The sequence below is a fragment of the Hevea brasiliensis genome, chromosome 5 (assembly GCF_030052815.1).
Source record: "Hevea brasiliensis isolate MT/VB/25A 57/8 chromosome 5, ASM3005281v1, whole genome shotgun sequence".
Lineage (NCBI taxonomy): Eukaryota > Viridiplantae > Streptophyta > Magnoliopsida > Malpighiales > Euphorbiaceae > Hevea > Hevea brasiliensis.
The window spans coordinates 74,885,234-74,901,874 of record NC_079497.1 but is presented as its reverse complement, the minus strand read 5'-3'; positions in this window follow the sequence as shown (position 1 = coordinate 74,901,874).

Genomic DNA, 16,641 nt, shown 5'->3' with positions numbered 1-16,641 from the left:
GTAAGTGGACCACTAAGGGAATAAAATAAACACATTATGGGGCTGATGTAAGTCCACTATGTCCAGTAGCCACTTCATCTTCTTCATTTACCATCCAAGCCGTGAATGAAGGGAGAGAAAACTCCATGGACATTTTCATGCAAGCTTGATCCCTCCTTCCATTTCAACTCCATTCACTTAGTGTTCTTCACTAAAATTTGTCTACACATCACAAGGAAGATATTGATACCAATTTTGGGAAGTTTGGTGAAGGTTTAGCAATTTACAATTAAAGGTAAGTTTGCATTTTTGAGAAGTTCTTTGTTAAAGTTTATGTTTATGTTATGGGTATTGGTTTGGTGAAGGAAAATTTTGAGTTTGAAGGGTTATTGTTGTTGCCATTTTGGACAGCCATGGGTCACGTTTTTTATGAGGTATTTGTGTATATAATTGATGAGAAATAATGTTAATCATGGTGATTTAGTAACCTAGTGATTTAATGCATGTATATATGGTGAATGATGCACTTTGATGGGAATTGGCATATGGTACGGCAATGTGATGTTGATGAATGAATTGTGGCAGCTTGTGGACACTTGAATAATGGTGTATATTGAAGGGAGTGTGGGCAGCATATTGACCTAGAAGGATTGATGATATGTATGTCAATTTACATTGTAAAGTGTATGTAAAGTTTGAAATGTTTAGGTGTGTTTGTAATGGTACTTAGAAATTATAATTGTGAATGATATTTGGTGTGTTGAGGGTGATTGGAATCTGCCCAAAATAATGCTAATGTTATGTAGAAAATGTTGTTGGTAATGTGCCAAAACAGTTTGGTAGGGTATGGAAGTAAACCTTGCAAAGGTAAGTGTGTGTTTGAAGTTGGGGTGTGTAATGCATATTAAGGGCAGTGTATATTTTGGCCTATAACCTTGAATGTGTAACCTTAATTAGTATGAGACCAATTTGAGGTGAAACTAGGCACAAAATGTGCCAACTTTCATTGAGAAACCATGCCAAAATTCTGCTTGCAAAGTGACCTAAAAATTTGACCAATTCGGATTAGATGCAATTAGGACCTGAAAAATGACCAATTGGGCAGCAGTGAGTGTTTAGGCCATAACTCACTCAAACCAGGTCCAATTGACCTGAAATTTTGACCAAGAATAGTTAAGACCCATACCTACAAGTCTTATGAAGACACCAAAGCCCAGAAATGACCATAAGCAAGTCAAACAACTTGCACAAGTTCGGGTCCAAAAACTGGCCGAACCAGAATTGACCACTTTGACCTAAAATTGACCTAAAATGGTACCATTTGACCAGCAATAGTGTAATGACCATAACTTGGTCTACTTAACTCGGATTGACCTAAAATTTTGCACCGCGTGCAATAAGACCTAGATCTACAAGTTTGTAGTTTCGACCGAGACCCGAAAACCGAGGGAACTAGATTGTCCGGTTAGGTCAAACCAGGTGTTCGGAATCCAAAGAATTTGCATTAAAATGCACTATGCGAGGAAATGACTTTGGTAAAACATACCAAACCTAAAACCCTATCGAGTGTGACATATTAACGACACTAAAACCTAATTTACCTAAAACGCATCGAGGGTCGGTATAATAGGTGATTAAGCGAATAATTGAGTTCAGTGCATTATTTACCAGACCCCATCGATAGAGACAATTTAATTTAGTACTGAAACACTTCAAATTGTGTTTCTCGATTAACAAGGACTCAAAGAAAAGGGAAAGAAATACTGAGTCAAGACCAGAGACAAATATCGAGGTTTGTGCACAACAACTGCTTTCTTTTGAATTATTTTCAATGGAAATAAATATTGATTATTTGTATATCATTATTTTAAATTGTGGAAATGTGTTTGAGGAATATTTATTGATTGAAAAATATTGTGAATAGTTTAAAATCGTGAAAAATGGTTTGAATGACATTGATGGATACTTATTGATTAAAAGCATTAGAAATGGTTTGAAACCACAGCTATCATGTATATTGATTGTATTCCTCTCTAGCTTGTCTAGTGGGATGAATTGAATTCCCTCTCTGGTCAAGTGTTGAGGTGTGTGCCTGTTGAGGACGAATAGAATGAGTACTCATATTTTTGCTAGCTAGCCATGTTATTCCTCATTAGTCATCGACTTTTGGGATGAATTGAATACCTCATTAGCCATCGGCTTTTGGGATGAATTGAATTATGGATCATGATTAAGTGTGTGATTTATTGATGTGTATTGTGAGATTGTGAAATGGATTTAAACTCTCATTGACATATCTTGTCTTTTGAATTCAAACTGATCGACTTATGGAAAATTATTGTGATATTGAGAAATGGAGTTTAAATTCTTGTTGACAATTATTGTCTTGAATTTAATTATGATTTTAAGTATCCACTATTTACATGACTTATGAATTGTGATTTAAATTTGATTTGGTTAATGTTGTGCACTACTGAGAAATTGTCTCAGCGATAGCTTTTTATTGCTGTCGCTGGTAGAGAGATAGACAGGGCAGCAGACTAGGCGGCATATACATCCAAATGAGGATTACAGTATATTGAGTATACCGCTTTTGCTTTTGTAATCAGTAATGTATGACACTGTATGTATATTTTCTTTTTGGTTTTGAGCAGTTGTAAATTAAATTGTACCTTGAAGTTGTAAATTAATTATGAGTGTTTTGGATTGTAAAAGTTGTATTATATTTCCTTATCTCAGACTTTGAAAAGTTTCTATGGAATTGAGTTGATAAATTGTTGTGTTGAGAAATGTATTGGAGTTGAGATTTGGGAAAATTATTGAAGTGCTTTTTACAGGTTTTCTGAAGAACTGTTTTGTCCAAAATACAGATGGCACTCTGCCAAAATTTTTACAGAAATTCCAAATAAACCAAATGAGTTAGTGGTTTCACTTCAGTCCACCAAAGTTTTTAATACCTGTAAATAGTGCTCACCACTGTAAAAGAAGTAAGAAAAGTTTTTAAAATCCCTTGTAGTGTATTTAATGGGTTATCAGTAGACGGAGTTGGTAATTCATTAGGTATACTACGGGATCATGTTATGCCTTACAGAGGGGTAGGGTGTGACAGTGGACACCTATATAAACATTAGAAGACAACAGCCTACCTCATCCTCTTCTTCTTCTTCAATTTCCATTCTTTGGCTCCCAAAAACTCCATTGCCGTCCCACACAACCAAACTTCATCCACCATGATTTAAGCCATGTTTCTTCATACTTCCTTCATTAAACTTAGTCTACACATCATGGGCAGCATATTGGGAGCAAGAAAGAGGAGTTTTGATGAAGTTTGATGAAGCTCCACAAAAGATTAGTGCTACTTTTCTTATATTCCTTAATTAAACTTTGTGTTAAGCTTAAGATAAGTTAAATGGTTAAGAAATTGTGTGGAAATGTTTGAGTTTTGCTACACCATGACTTTGGCAGCCATGAAACTTGGTTTACTTGATTTTGTTTCTTATCTCAAATAGATGGGAATTAAGGTTGATTAACTCAAATTGAAGTGTAGCAAGTTAATGCCTATGTATATATATGTTAGTGCTTGAAATTAGGAGTTTAAAAAGGGAATTGAATACCTAAGTAAACTGCCATGGTTGGCAGCTTGTAAACCCTTGAATTTGTATGTGAATTGATGAAAATTATTCATAAAATATGATAGAGTTGAATTGGGGGCAGTATGTGTGTATTTGTTATGGAAGTGTATGTGACAATTTAGTGAGTATGTATATTGAATTTGGGTTGGCTTACATGTTGAATATTAATGGAGTATTGTGTACCTTGAAATCTTGAGTATTTTGCCCAATTTACTTTGCTGAAATTGTGTTGAATAAATATAGAAGTGCCAAGAATGAATATTGAAGTTTTGGGAGGAGGAGGATTGCCAAATTAGGAGTGTAAATTCTCTTATGCAGGTTGTGATTGTTGGCAATGTATAAATTAAGTTATAATTGTAAAGTTGTGACTCCAATTGGTATGAGGCCAATTGGAGGTGAAACTAGACATAAAATAGGCCAACTTTCATGTAGAAGTGTTGCCCAAATTCTGCCCAAAGCTAAGAAAGAGACCTAAAACTTTGTTTTAGATAACTTCCTCAAATTATAAATGTATAAGGTCAGAATAAAAGGTCAAAGCCATTGACCTAATTAAGGACTATGCCAATATAAGACCTTTGAGTCCAAGTCAACAATTTGGCTATAAATAATTCTATAAGACTTGACAAATTAAAGTAAAATTTCCAATTGACCCTAAGATATAGGGCAACAATACTTATGAAGAATGCTAGACCTCAATGTGATTACAAATAGTCCAAATAAATTAGTAAAGTCAGAACCGAAAATGCCTAATAAGGAAGTCAAAATTTAACTTTGACCTAGTTATGGTTAAATGACCATAACTTAAGTTATACAACTCTAAATGGAGTGATTCAAAAAGAAAATTAAAGAAGACACAATGAGAAACAATTTAATGAAGAAAAATCTGTTAAATTTACAATGTAGCTTGGTCCAATAGACAGTAAACATTAGCCATGAAATCTGAATAATTGTAATAAAATGCAATAAGCTTTGAAATGAAATTGGCAACATATATCAACATGTGAGGAGTGAAAAATGGAACATATTAGTGACATTAAAACTAATTCACCTAGTGTGCATTAAAGGTCAACATTATAGGTTGACTAATGAAAGGAATAGTATTAATAAAATTTAATTATTGAACCTTATTATTAGAAACAATTTAAATGAGTACTGAAACACTTTAAATTGTGTGTTTCAGCTATAAAAGACACTGGAAAGGGAAAAGACCCACTGAGTCAAGGCCAAGAGGCGACTCTTCAGAGGTTTGTGCACAACTAGTTTTTAATTGATTCTGTTTTAAATATTTCATATGATTAAATGACGTTATTTTCCTTATGTATTATATTTATCAAGTATTGGATTTAATTCAATGATTATTGAAATTATTATAGTACATATGAATTTAGCTTTGTGAAATGGTATTTCAACAAGTATTAAGCATTTTTGTGGCTTGAATAAATTATGTTTTGGAAAATTGTGATAGAATATGTTTTGAATTGTGATGGGCAATTTGCATGGAAAAATACGAATTTATGTTTTGAATTGTGATGAGCATAAAAATTATTGGATATTGGAATTGACTTTAAATCGAATTGTGTTGTGATTTATGCTCACAAAAAGGATAAAGGGATTTATGATATTGTTTTATATCTCACTATAGATGCTTGACTAGGTTATTACTCGTCTCTCTCATTTGTTGAGGAAACAATGGAGTTAGCTTTGTTTTAATTACCATGGTACGTGCACAGGCTTAGATTCTCCTCTTATTAGAGGTTAAATCTAAGTTTTTTTGTTATGGTCCTTTCGGGAGTTTTATTATTATGGTGTGTACTATGCCTGATGATTCGACCTCCTCGACCATAGGGAGTTAGAATCACCTTGAAGATGGCCCTTTCGGATTAGTGTTGCCGAGTTAGTGAGATAAAGAATGGTTTTTAAATAGTAAAGAATTGTGATTTTAATTATGATTTATGTATATTGAATTTTATTGAAATTAATGTTTATTTCCATAAATTGCTGGAATTACTTTAATTGTTCAGTTGTGAATTGTTCAGTTGTGATTTAACAAATTGAAATTCCTGATCAAGATTATTTTAACAAATGATTTATATTATTGGCAACGATTATTTTGACCTTTGGAATTTTTATGAAGTTCAAGATTTCTAAATTATTTATTATAATTTTGTCAAAAAATATATGGTATTATATTTTAAATTATAGTTGTGCACCACTGAGTTCACCACTCAGCGATAGGTTTGCATGCTGTCGCAGGTGAAAAGAGCATAAAACAGGTGAGTAAGCTTCCTTGACAACACATTCAGATCAGCTCCAGGTATATCATAGGTATACCCATGTACATAAGTTTTGATGTATGCATGTAATAATATGTATATAAATTATTTGAGCAGTTGTATAAAAACTCTTGTAAAATAATTTGGTATGTAATTAAATACAAATTTTTGAGATTTCATTTACCTGTATAATTTTGTAATATTAATTTTCGAGTCTTGTAATCAATTAAACTTTTATGATGATATTGGTTTGAAAATGAATTGATTTGATTATTGAGATTTGAATTGTGAGATGAAATGAAGTTTATTGGAGTTGTATTTGAGAAATCATATTGGGAGTGTTTTTCTTTTCAGGTTTGAAGAACTGTTTTCTCAAAATACAGCCGGCACTCTGCCGAAATTTTGAAAAATTTTTATAACGCCAGATTTTAATCGATGATTTAAATTTCATGAAAATTGATTTAAAATCGGTTGTAGTATATTTAATAGGTTACTGATAGGCGAAGTATGGTAATTCATTAGGTGTACTGCGGGATCATGTTACATCTTACGGAGGAGTAGGGTGTGACAATCTAAGTTGGGCTTAATTTATTTTGCAATTAATGTTAGCATAATATTTAATTTTATTAAGTTAAAACTCATTTATTTTTTATTTAAAAATAAAATATATTTGTATTTCATTCTATCCACCTATACCTAATTTGCCTTTTTCCATTTTTTCATCAAATAAGTTGTTTAATTGACTTAATCATTAAACATATGCTTAACCATTAATTCTTGATAATCAGTTTAATAATTTTATCCATCGATTTTTAGTTTTTTACCAGCTAAATTTAATAGTAAAATATTCAATTTGAAATATTAATTAATTAAATTTAAATTCACTGAAACATTATATTATTATCTTCAAATTTATTTTGGTTCGCTCAACCATTAATTTATAACTTAAAAATAAATTGTTTTTATTGTAACAGTAGGTGTAGAATAGGTTTTGAGGCGTGATGAATCACTATCTTTAAGGTATTAATTGCCCTCACTAGATTGCTGCAAGATTATGGCAATATACCTCCAGGATACAACAAATCCTAAAATCTGCAGACAGCAACTCCTGAATATTTTCCTTAAGAACTCTTTATACGAACCGAATTTAGAGAAACTAGAAGAAAAGAAGAAGAAGTAATAGTAGTATATATCTGGATTGAAAAACTCATCCATATTTATAAAGAATGAAAAGTTATAGTACCTTTTCTAGATAGACACATCTATCTATCTTCAATAGATATAACTGTTTGTGTAAAAGACATGTCTATTTATTAACAGACACCTATACAAATAGTTGTGACTGTTTGTATAGAATAGATATGTCTATTTATTAATAGATACCTATACAAATAGTTATGATTGTTTGTATCAAATAGACATGTCTGTTTATTAATAGACACCTATACAAACAGTTGTGACTTTTTATATAGAATAGACATGTTTGTTTATTAACAGACACTTATACAAATAGTTATGACTTTTTGTATGAAATAGACATGTCTGTTTATTAACAGATACCTATACAAACAGTTGTGGCTATTTATATAGAATTGACATGTCTGTTTATTAATAGGCATATCTACTTATTAATAAACACATCTGTTCGTAATTTATTTATGAAAATTACAATAAGATAATTATTTTATTTCACACATATATGTGCCAAGTGCCATAATAGAATAATATATATTTATTTATATATGTATAATTCTATACACATTTCACTCTTGTCATTCCTTCATTTTCTTATATTTTAACAATATAGGAATTCTTTCTTTCTATACTATCTAACAAACATGCTATTTATAACAATCCCCCACTTAGCTTGTATTGTTAGATTCGATTGTTTCATGCACAATGAAAAGTATATTTCGATTTAAACTTTTCCTTAGTGTAAGTTTTTGAAAGTTCTAAAGAAATCATGATGGCCTTAACTTAAACTTAGATTCCTATTAAATAGAATCGGAAATACTATACACACAAATCAATTAGTTCGACTTAAAAGGTGCACCAAAATTTTAGCACAAATATGGCCTTGTACTACCTCCTGTTTTCATGAACATTTACAAAAGTTATTCTCATTTTTTGTTGAAGCGACACCACTTCCTATGTTCATATAAGTGAAGTTTCCTTTGTAATATAATATTAAACTTTATTAAGAGTATAAATACTCATCCTCATTCCATTAACTTAGTACACTAAATATTTAGTTACAATATTTACCAATGACTTATGGTTACCCTTTAAACTTTATTTAGTAATAATACTATAAAGTAAGGTTCCCATCACTAGTAAACTTAATGAAATATTCTAAATCCTAATCAGCACATATACTTATGATCATAAATATTGAGAGTCCTTTTATTAAAGGATTTGCTGGATTATTATAGGATTTAACATGTCATACCTTATCCCTCTGTAAGGCATAACATCATCCCGTAGAATACCTAATGAACTACCGAACTTCACCTACCGATAACTCATTAAGTATCCTACAAGGGATTTTAAAATCATTTTCTTACTTTTTAGAAGTGGTGAGCATTTTCTAATAGGTATTAAAATATTTAATTAGAGTTTGAAAACTAGTTAAAATTTTTGTCCCTTTTTATTTGCCCGCAAATTTTAGAAAAATTTCGACAGAGTGTCGTCTGTATTTTGATAAAACAGTTCTTCAAATACCTAAAAAAAAAACACTTCTAATGATTTATCTCATCAACTCAACAACTTCAACATCCACCACAACAAATTTCAACATCATTTCTCAAATTCTAAAATTCAAATCAATAATTTTCAATTCAAACATCATCAAAAATAATACTAAGTAATTTCATTCAATTTAAAACAAAATAATTTCATTCATATTTCATTTAAGTTAAAATAATTTACATTCATCAATCCACAATTTACATTAGAAAAATCCAAACTAATATTATTACAAATTTTATACAACTACTCATGACCATTTTCTACATTTACATACATTTACATACATCAACATAATTTTTACAATCAGGGTATAAAATATACCCGATAAAACTTCAGGGAAGGTGGCTCCACAATCCTTAGCAGCTCACTCTGTTACTCCTTTAGTCTCTATATCTGTGACAGCAATAACAGCCATCGCTGAGTATTATGACTCAGTGGTGCACAACATACTAAAATAATATTTATGCAGAATTTAAATCATATTTATTCAAAAATTAAACTGATCATGAGATATAAATTCAAAACATGACGTATAAAATTTTAATTCAAACAATTTCATTTCAAAAGTCTCAAAACAAATTTCATAAAAACACACAGTTATATCATGCCATTCGAAACAATAATCATCTCAATAGCCAGAGGCTTATGAGAAGTCGCATCACAAGGCTAGCTAGCTCAAATATATGGGAACCCATTTTTTTTCTTCTTCTATTGGCACACATCTCAACACTTCAGCCAGAAAAGGAATCAAAATTCGAAACTAATTTTCCCCACTAGTCATGCTAGTGAGGTATTCAAATATATGGACATGACACTGTAGTTTTAAAACTATCTTATCAATTTATCAAACATTTATTGCCATTTCAAACACATACAAGTAAACTTTCAACAATTTAAGTCAAAAGCATAATAAACATTTCAATACAATTAAATCACAATTTAATATCACAATTAAGTCAAAATAATTTGCAGAAGAAAATTTACAGAAAATTCTATGTTGTGCACAAACCTTAAGCGAGTCACCTCTTGGCCTTAACTCGATGCCTCGGGTTCTTTCCCGGTATTCTTTTCAAATGAAACACATAGTTTCATAGTGTTTCAGTATCACAACTTATCATAAATCCAAAAATAAATTCAAATCTACTTATGCCAAGCTTTAATATGCTAAACTTGACGTTCTTTAAAATTTGTATTTCAGGGTTACTATTCATGATACTATTCAAGTCAATTTGTGGACTTTCTAATGCTTAATAGGTATGGGAATTCTAATTTCACCCACATACCACATTTTGATTACCTAATTTGTTGCTTTTGGTTCATTTCTCAATGCTTAAGTCTTTTAGGTACAAATTTCAAATTTTCAGTTTTGGTGTCTTGTTTTATACTGTTCCATTGGTCATGTTGCTGTTAGAATTTGGCTAAGCTTTCTTCGTAGAAGTTGTTCCTTATTGTCTTAAATTTATTTCCCTTTTTGAATCACTCCATTTGGAGTTTTGTAGCTCAAGTTATAGCCATTTGAACATGGCTGGCCTGATTAGCCTAACCCAGATTTTCTGGATACCAACTTGGTTCTGGCAGTTTTAGGTCACTAAATTTGGGTGGCTAAATGACTTGGTTAAGGGCATAATTTGGACTTATGTTCTCCATGAAAGTTGTAGGGCTATGTCTCAAATTTCTACTGGTAAAATTTCAGGTCATTTGGACCTGCCTAGCCCAAGTTATGGCCAAATGAAGAAACACTATTCATTTAGTCATTTTTGTACAGGTCATATTGCCTAATTCGGATTTAGCCAATTTGTTCACTATGCTATGGTCACTTTCTGGGCATGATTTCTCAATGAAAAATGTGCCATTTTGTGTCTAGTTTCATTTCCAATTGCCGTCACACCTATTGGGTTGGTAAATTTTCAGTTTTGGTCCCTGAAAGGAACCTTGGTCATACTGCCTATAGAATGTCCATAACCAATCTGAATTTCTATTTGGTTCCAACACTTCCAACACACCACAATTGGTCATACATGACCATTTTTCAGCTCAAACAAAGTCAAACACACCATTTGACCAATTCTCAAAATTTTATCTCCTAAACCCTAGGTCCAAAACCCTAACTCGCAAATTGTTATATTTTACTAAATCAAAGCATATAAACATAATCACTCAACTCATTCAAGCTCATGTTTACCTTTAATTCAATCAAACTCATGCAAATCATACCCCCACATTGGCTGGTTGAATTTCCCTTTGGTCCCCCAATAATTGTTTTGTTTTGATTGTAAGTTAATTTCTAAGTTTATTAAAGCATATTTGCATGAAATTTAAAGAAATAAATTAGCATTTATTACTAACTTTTGTGTAGCAATCTCCAACTCCCCTTTTCTCCAAATTGCTTTCTATTTCTTGCTCCTCTATACTTTCCAAGATGCAAGGATGAGGTTTAAGTTGATAATTTAGAGAATTTAATAGAGATTTGAGGGTTTTAAAAGCTTAGAATTAAGCTTTAATAGAAGTGGAAAATGGAAAGAGAGAGAAGTGAGAGAGGGAGATATGAGGCGACTCAAATGAAGAAGAAAAACCAATTTTTTTTCTTTTTATTTTGTCTTTTAATTATTAAGATTTATCCCCAAATTTTCAATTATTTAAATATTAGGTTTATTGCATCATGCATGATGTCATGCATGATGTAAAAACCTTTTTCAACCTTTTTCAACCTTTTTTTCTTTTTCTTTTTTTTATTTATTTTTATTTAGTTCTTTAATTTAATTCTTGATCCCAAAATTTTATTTTCTCTGATTTTGTTAGACAGTTAGGTCAGGAGTCAGCTCTAGGGGTGAATTGACTAAATTGCCCCTCGCTGGTTCGATCCGGTTTGCTAGTTATTTGATATTTTTTTCGGATCCCTGACCTAATTATTTGACCAGCTTAACAATTATTTTTCGTGATTTTCTCTTTTCCACTGTGTTCGCAATAGTCCTAAGGACCACAGCATCACATTTTACGGTTCAAAATTCGAGTTTAATTGACCTCGTAGTCCTTCCTGAGAAGGTCGCCCACCGTTGTGACTCTCGGCTCATTTAACTTCTTGTGTTCTGTTTTTCTTATTTATACTTGACTAATTGACAATTACTAATTATTTGTTTTCAGGGCTTATCTAGTTGTCTTAGATGTGGTTCTAATCCCCTTAATTATCTGGACCAACACCGATCATCAGAATAGTGAAATATACCAGGTTATACAAGTAGGGGTATTACAATTCTCTCCCCCTTAAAATAAATTTCGTCTCGAAATTTTATCTGGTATCAGTCTTTGAATAGTTGTGGGTGTTATCTCCTCATATCCTCCTCTCGTTCCCAAGTAGCTTCTTGGCCCAAATGATGGTTCTACAGAACTTTCACTAACGATATCTGCTTGTTCTATAGCTGCTTCACCTCATAAGCCAGAATCTTTATGGATTCTTCCTCATATGTGAGGTCTGGATTCATTTCAATTTCTTCCACTAGTAGTACATGAGATGGGTCTGATCAATACCTCCTCAACATAGACACATGGAAGACATTATGTATCTTTTCTAACTCTGGAGGTAGTGCTAAACGATATGCCAAAGGACCCACTCTTTCTAGAACCTCATATGGCCCAATAAAACGAGGACTTAGTTTCCCGTTTCTGCCAAATCTCATAATCCTCTTCCAAGGGGAAACCTTAAGGAATACTTTGTCACCCACACCCACTGCATACTTAATATCCCTTCTCTTCAGATCAATATAGGACTTCTGATGGTCTAATACAATTTTAAGTCGATCTCTGATCAACCTGATCTTCTCTTCAGTTTGCTGAACAATTTTGGGCCCAATCATCTTCCTTTCTCCTACTTCATCCCCAGGGGATTTCTGCATTTTTTGCCATACAAAGCTTCATATGGAGGCATCCTGATGCTTGATTGGTAGTTGTTGTTGTAAGCAAACTCAATCAAAGGCAAGTGTGTGTCCCAACTTCCCTGAAACTCAATCACACAAGCCCGTAGCATGTCCTCCAAGATCTGAATTACCCTCTCAGACTGGCCATCTGTCTGTGGGTGGAATGTCATACTGAAGTTCAATCTAGTTCCTAGGGCTCTCTGAAGACTACCCCAGAATCTATAAGTGAACCTCTGATCTCTGTATGATATGTTGGATACTGGCACTCCATGCAGTCTTACTATCTCATCAATGTATAACTTGGCCAATCTTTCCAAACTGTAGTCCATCCGGATAGGCAGAAAATGAGCAGACTTGGTTAGTCTATCAACAATTGTGACACCCCTTACCCGACTACAGTGTAGCCGAGCAAGTTATGCCACTCAGTGTGCCGGAGCACTCTATTTTATCTTAATTCATTTTTATCGTAGTTTTGAAAATAATTTGTGAAATATAATTCATTTATTGAAATTGTAATTTATTTGAGGTTCCGAAAATTTTAAAGAAAATCCGGCAGAGTACCGGCTAAAAATGGAGAATACCGTTCTTCGGAACCTGTGAAAAACACTTCCTATATTCTTATTCATTCATCTCAACTCCATTTATCAAAATCTCAATATTTTTTAGTTCACATTCATTTCTCAATCATTCATTTCATGTGATAATCATATATATATCACAGATAAACATTCACTTTTTTATTTACAAACACAATTCTCATTATTTACATGAGCATCAAATTACATTTCATAAGTTCATTTACACATGAGAAAATAAGATCAATTACAAAATATCAAAATGACACCTAGTGTCCTACCAATGCACTGTAGCCTGTGAGGTGACACGGATACTATGCAGAACTGCAGGATGGACTTACCCAATCTGTGGTCTACTGGCTCTCAATCAATATCTTCAGTACCTACACGTTGCAAAAGCGACGCGCTAAGCATAAAGCTTAGTGGTGCAAATAATAAAATAGAAAGAAATAATATGCAAATAAAAATCATAATTTCTTAGCCATTGTGTTCATAAGAACTGAATAATTACCAACTTAATGTTTAGTCGAGGGCTAATTACGTTTTATGATATTAACTTCTTCATGCATTTTGTTAATTATTTTCTTCATGATCTTGAGTTTCTTTGTATTCTATCGTAATCATTCCTGATATTTAATTTTCGTATTTTCTTTAGCAATCAGTTCATTTACAGTTATACTTTTCCATGCCCAAGTAACCTATACAAATTGACCGGACTGGATAAACGGGTAAACTAGCACTGGGTACCAGGTACCTCGGGCCGTCACACCATCGGTCACAATGTGTCTTCCCGGTATGCAAACAGAATGGCTAATAAGCCATATAAGTAATAAGGCATAAAGCTAAGTAAAACATCATAATCTGTATAGCCATAGGCTATCACATCACAGAATGGCAATGAAGCCATACATCATACGCAGTACTGCTATCAGAACCCTATTGGCATGCCAACCTATCCAAACCAATCACATTAGGCCTACTAGGGCATTTGATACTTTTGAATTCTTCAATTTTTGAATTTCAAGTTTTTATGTCACTATTCACTTCAATAGTCAACAAAAAGTTGACTTTTGCATAGAACATAGGTGCATTGGTTTTAACACTCCCAATGTACCACATTTTGCATTTAAAACTTGTTGGTTTTGGTCACTTTCTCAAAGCTTAGGTCATTTTGGCAAAATTGCCAATTTTCGGTTTTGGTGCTCCGAAGTTGCACTGTTTCATTGGTCGATCTACTGTTGGAATTTGACAAAACTTCCTTCATAGAAAATGTTCCTTATTTTGTCTAGTTGAATTTCTTTTTTTGAATCACTCCATTTGGAGTTTTTTAGCTCAAGTTATGGCCAAAATAAGTTTACTGTTCACGTGCACTGTTCATGCTGCAATTTTGGGTGTTGGCGGATTTTGGTCCAACTTTGGTCAGTAATTTGACCAAGTTAAGTTCATAATTTGATCTAACTTTCTTCATATGAAATGTTCTACCATGGCTTAGGTTTCCATCAGTTCAAGAATCGCCTAAATCCGAGTTTTCTAGAGAGAGTTATAGCCATCCAAACATTACTGCTCAAATGAAAATCTGCAGAGTTGCAGGTTTGAACAGTAACTGTGACTGCCATTTGGGTTAGATTCTGGTCATAATTTGGGGTAGGTTTCTTCATGAAAGTTGTTTGTCTATGTCTTAACTTGTTTTTGTAAAAATTTCAGCTCAATTGACCAAATCTACAGTGAGTTATGGCCAAATGAACAGTTACTGTTCATTTGGTCATTCTGCAGGGGCTGTTTGCAGGGTATCCGTATTGGGGCCAAGTTTTGGTCCTCTTGCTTTGGTCTTTTGGACATGATTTCTTCAGCAAAAATGTGCCATTATAAGCCTAGTTTCATTTCCAATTGGCCAAACACCAATTGGACTAACACAGCCCAAGTTATGGCAGTGCAAAGGGACTAAATTTTCAGTCCCTATGCTGCTGTCCTAGGGCAGCCTGCAATCCTCACTTTGCAATCTCATTTTTCTGTCCATTTGTTGTTCAAATTACCTAAAATGGTCACTAATTGACCATTAAAATGCTTTCTAATAATTTCCTAAGCCAAGTCACATTTTCACCTTTCCAAACCCTAATTCAAATTCATGGTTTATGCCATGTATCTTAGTAACTACCAATGCATTGCTTATATGTTTATAACTTCAACATGGTTTCTATTTCACTCTAAGCTCATCAAATACTCCTACATATTCCTTTTCTAGGGCAGCCAACATTCAAGAGCTCATACACATAGGTTTTTGTTCATTTCAATTACAAGTCTTACTAAATTTAAAGTCCAAAATCATGAAATTTAAGAGTTTTATGTTTATAGTTGCACTAACCTCAACTTGAAGAATCTCCAAGCTTGCCAACTTTAATTTCTCTTCTCCCTTTTGCTCCCAAACACCTTAGCAAGCTTCTAGAATAAATTTTTGTGTTGAGAACTTGAGGAAATATGGTGGGAGTTTAGGGCTTCATGAGCTTGCCAAGCTCATCAATGGAGGGAGGAAAGGAGAGGGTTACGTTTTCATGAAGGAGAAGAAGGAGCTGCTCATGTTTTTTTTAACTCCTTTAGTCTTTATTTATGTCTTTTATTTGTTAGTCAATTGATGGCTTAATTTGTGATTGGTCAAAATTTTTAAATGATGTCATTTTTGCATTATTTTGCATTTTCTTTTCTTTTCTTTCACTACTCATTTCAAATTTCATTTCTAGTAATGTTTATTCATATTTTATGTTATATTAATTATTTACTCAACTGGACAAGTCGGCCAAAAATCACCTCTGAAGGCGAAATGACCAAAATGCCCTCCGTTCGGCTCAACGGGTCAAAATTGTCTGTACCGATTGAAAAATTTTTCTAGGTATTTTCTTGGCATTCTAATGCCATGGGAACCTCAATAACCCTTCTCTGGAGTCCCAAAAATTATTTTATAATTTTTCTCCCGGGTCTAGGGCTCCTCGTTGCGAGAACCGCAACTTCCCTCCGGTTACCCATCGCTTGGGCACCGGCTCATTTTACTTGGTTGTATTTTATTTCTAAAATTTTTACTAAGTGTTTCTTATTAATATTTGAGTTAATTATAGTTCCTGACTTTAGTTTAAATATTTTTTCGGACGTTCTAGCTGTCCGGACCGACACCGGTCACCGGTACAGTAGGATGTACGGAGTTGCTACAGGGAGGATGTTACAACAATGACCCATACTGCATCATGACTCTTCTATATCCTCGGAAGTCCCATCACAAAAATCCATCGTTATTCTCTCCCATTTTCATTCTGGTACTGGTAGTGGATGTAACAAACCAGCTAGTACTTGATGCTCTGCCTTCATTTGCTGACAAGTTAGGCATTTGGAAATAAACTCTGCCACATCTCTTTTCATACCCATCCACCAGTAATGCTCTTTCAGCCCTCTATACATTTTTGTGCCACCAGGGTGCATGAAAAAAAGAGACTCATGTGCTTCCTTTAAAATGATCTACCTCAAATCAACATAATTA